This window comes from Priapulus caudatus, unplaced genomic scaffold (assembly GCF_000485595.1).
Source record: "Priapulus caudatus unplaced genomic scaffold, Priapulus_caudatus-5.0.1 Scaffold40, whole genome shotgun sequence".
NCBI lineage: Eukaryota > Metazoa > Priapulida > Priapulimorpha > Priapulimorphida > Priapulidae > Priapulus > Priapulus caudatus.
Genome location: NW_014577101.1, coordinates 637,006 through 641,195, shown reverse-complemented (window position 1 = coordinate 641,195; position 4,190 = coordinate 637,006). Strand labels below are relative to the sequence as shown.

General features: G+C 39.5%; 2 long non-coding RNA genes across 2 annotated transcripts in view; both read left to right on the top strand.

Moving 5' to 3' along the window:
* The first annotated feature begins 208 nt into the window (after positions 1-208).
* Positions 209-2,011, top strand: LOC106820009. Its single transcript, XR_001395540.1, has 4 exons — positions 209-309; positions 453-551; positions 1,090-1,308; positions 1,625-2,011. It is a non-coding gene; the product is annotated as an uncharacterized LOC106820009 (long non-coding RNA).
* A 292-nt stretch (positions 2,012-2,303) lies between these two features.
* Positions 2,304-4,190, top strand: part of LOC106820017 — a 3,861-nt gene continuing 1,974 nt past the window's right edge. The window contains exons 1-2 of the long non-coding RNA XR_001395542.1: positions 2,304-2,388; positions 2,763-2,769. This is a non-coding gene — a long non-coding RNA (uncharacterized LOC106820017). The remainder of the gene's footprint in view (positions 2,389-2,762; positions 2,770-4,190) is intronic.

The window sequence follows — 4,190 nt, the reverse complement described above, 5'->3', positions numbered from 1 at the left end:
ACACGCAATTGCAGTTTTTGCTGTTTTTGTGGTTGCATTGCAGACCAAGATGGTACTAATGTAAGTCTAAACTCAATTTACATTTCCAGACCCATTGAACGTGCATCGCACGTATTGTGCTCCCTCTAACTACTCTGAATTCATTCTTTCTTGCACATGCACACTGATGCAGCAGACTAATTTTGCTGCGACCAGCTATGTTATTGTTGCGACCGGCTCTACTTGGCAGGTTTTGAGGACATCGATGTGGAGACTTCGATCCAGCAACCCAGAAACCCAATGCTGAGTGTCATGCTGGCATTAGATCAGGTAATTGTCATCACTTTTGCTTCACTATCAAGCAAAATGTGTGACCGAGTCGTAACCCTTCGTCTAATAGATCGTTCCTGCGTACTTTTTTCTACGGAGACAATTTGATTGAATTCTACATTCAACTTTGACTTATAAAAAAGATGAGAAAGACTGAGAAGCGACTGTTGATGAACTGCTTTCTGACCCACATCGCCTGGTCCTGAGAATCCGAGAATTCGAGAAGGCGCACGCACCAATGGGTACGTGTTGCTAATGAATGAACTCTCGGTGAACGCTAGCATACGTCCTCTGACATTCAAACGTCTTCTTCCTAACCTTCTTTGTTGTCATCGTCTTCTATTTCTTGTGGGTGCTTTTACCAGAAAGATGGTTTCAGCTTTTGTCAATTTTGTTTAAAGTGAATGCATGCAAAAACGCAGAACTTGGATTGGATAAGATCAGGAGTGAATAATAATAGCTTATAATTATAGATTTATTATTATTCACTCCTGATAAGATGTTGTTGGTATTTATTGTGTCGGTGTGTAATTGTGTCGATGCTATTTGTATCGTGTCGGTGTGTAATCGCTTTAATGCAGTTATTATCATGCTGTCATTCAGGGTCAGCTGCTGTACAAAGAATCGTCCAGAGAAATCGCTCAACCAGGCGGCGCGTCACCATCATGAATTGTCGTATTTTGTCATATTGTTCACATTTTTATTTTTATGGTATGATAAGGAAGCGATGGTCAATTAATGTTTGTTTTCCTGTTTATTTATGGTGTTTATGGAATCAAGAAAGAAATGGAGAGAGGCAGAGCGATCATCTCTTGGCATCGTCACAACCTGGAACGAATCAACGGAACAACGGGCAAGGGACATAGTTTCACAGAAACCGAGCGGCGGATTGTTGCGACCGGCTCCACTTGGCAGGTTTTGAGGACATCGATGTGAAGACTTCGATCAAGCAACCCAGCAACCCATTGCTGAGTACGTGTCATGCTGGCATTAGATCAGGTAATTGTCATCAATTTGATTCACTATCAAGCAAAAGGTGTGACCGAGTGGTAACCCTTCGTCTAATAGATCGCCTTGCTTGGGGGTAAATTTATGCTACAGTAGACTAAACATATCATGAATTGTCGTATTTTGTCATATTGTCATATGACCTTATCGTGAATTGTCGTATTGTGACATATGTTATTCCAGTTGTATTTCATATTTTGCATATGGGTATCCATTTTGTACATTGATGTATTTGTATGATAAGGAAGCGATGGTCAGAGTTACTGATTGTTTTCCTGTTTTTTTTCATGGTGTTTATGGAATCAAGAAAGAAATGGAGAGAGGCAGAGCGATCATCCCCTAGCATCATCGCAACCTGGAACGAATCAACGGAACAACGGGCAATGGACATAGTTTCACAGCAACTGAGCGGCGGACAAGTGACAAGCATCGAGGGATCAACATAATTATATTGTTTGTGTTTTTGTGTGTGTTTTTTTTCAGGTTCCCACAATATGGATCACCACGTTGCCGTCGTGTCGTACTTCTGTGATTCTAAGGGCGAAGTCAGCAATGTTATAACTTTGCTGAACCAGCCAATGCTTCAAATAATTGATGCGTTGTCGTTGATATTGTTAGGTTTTGTGTATTGTTTACAAGTTGTCTGCTCAGACATAAATACGTTGTGCTCGCTGGGGATAGGAAAGTAGTGGTAGTAGTGCCCGTAGGGTCTATGTCTCTCTGACCTCTGTTTGACCTGGCTCGTTTAACTATTTTTAACTAAACCTAACCCTAACCATATCAGATAGTTACCAGGGTTAGGGTTAGTCAGAAATAGCTAAACGAGCCAGGTCAGGGAGACACAGACCTTATCTGCGGTAGTAGTAGCAGCAGCAGCAGCAGCAGGTGTGTACGTGTGCGTGTGTGCGTTCATATATGTGTGTTCGTGTTTATGTGCGTGCGTGTGTGTGTGAGGTTGGAGAAGGATTTGTGTATTAGGTTTAGGTTTAATATATAAGCGTGACTTCACAGCTTAATATTTCATCGCCAGTTCACCAGAGAATGAAACCTTTGCTGCCTGTCACCTGTCTTGTGACCTACATCTTTGATTCGTGTGTATGCGCGTGCCAGGAATCTGTACTATACACATAGAAAGGTTGTACGTATATAGTAGACGAACCTTGTGAATTTTCGTATTTTGGTATGCAATTCTAAAAGACAGTATGAGTAACTGCCCGTAGCTGTAAGGTAAGATATCTGTTTGCGGTCTTATAACATAATGTATGTATGTATGTAATCATGTATATGATGCTGTGAAGAGTTGATAATATAGAGAATGTTGGTTAACAAACATCAACATGACTTGCGAGTTTATATTTCATCGCCAATTCACCAAAGAATGAAACCTTTGCTGTCGTTCACGACCGCATTTTGCTATGAAATTCCATAGAATTAACTGCCCCTAGCTGTAACGTAACTTAATTGTTTGCGGAATGTCACTATAGTTGAAGAAATTTATGAATTTTCGTATTTTGCTATGAAACTCCGTAGGAATAACTGCCCCTAGCTGCAACGTAACTTGCTTGTGTGCGGAATGTCACTATAGTAAAAGAAATTTATGAATGTCCGTATTTTGCTATGAAATTCCAGATAACTGCCCCTAGCTGTAACGTAACTTACTAGTTTGCGGAATGTCAGTATAGTAGACGAACTTCATGAATTTTCGAATTTTGCTATGAAATTCCAGAAAGCTGTCCCTAGCTGTAACGTAACTTACTTGTTTGTGGTCTTGTGATTTGCGTGTACACATTAATTTTAATGTGCGTGCTAGGAATCTGTACTCACAAGGCACAAGGTTGTATATAGTAAACGAACTTTACGATCTTTGCTATAAATAACAATATACCCTGGTTCACCCTTACTACTCTTGAAACTTTTGTTTTAATTCATGTCTTGCTTTACTATTGATAACACATTTCCCTACACCGAATGTAAGAAAACATTTCATTTTGACTCAAACTTCTGTTTTAATTCACGCTTTGCATTACTATTGATCAAATATGTTTAATATTCTAGAGCTATTAATTATGTCGATATTTTGGCCCCTTAATTTCTAAGCGCACAATATTGCTATGCGCTAAGTCTTGTCGAAAGAATAATAATAAACTGATAAAGATAATGCGTTTAATACAACAACAACAAACTTCTGTTTTAATTCATGCCTTGCATTACTATTGATATTTACTACACATATTTCTCTACACTGAATGGAAGAAATCATTTTATTCGGACTCCAACTTCTGTTTTAATTCCTGTCGTGCATTACTATTGATCACATATGCCTAATATTAGAGAGCTATTAATTATGTGGATATTCTGCCCCCTTAATTATATTTTTAAGCACACAATATCACGATGTGTTATGTCTTGCCGAAAGAATAATAACTGATAAAGATAATACGTTTAATACAACTTTATTAACTCAAAAAACACGGCATTACAGATAGGTGTCCCTTACATGAATCAAGCGTCAAACTGCGGGGACATATAAATGCACACAGGACTTCCCCCAGCTGATAGACTATATGTGTTTGTAGACCTTTCTCTCATTTCTTTAGTGGAACCATCTAGGCCAGACATTTAAATGGATAGCCACTGATCCCTAACAACGCAGCCATTCACGCCAGTTACCGTCAACCTGAATTCTGCGTGGGCTAACTTAAAGTCGGCAGGATGAAGCTATCTGATTGATGGTCATGGTTGGCATCAACAGATAGCCTGTACGTTCATCGAATGAATAGTTCTTTCGAGATTTAATTGTAGATCATATCCATGTCGGCCAGCAGGAGTCAGAATCGCTACGTGAGTGCAGTCGATCGGCACCGAGCAAGACA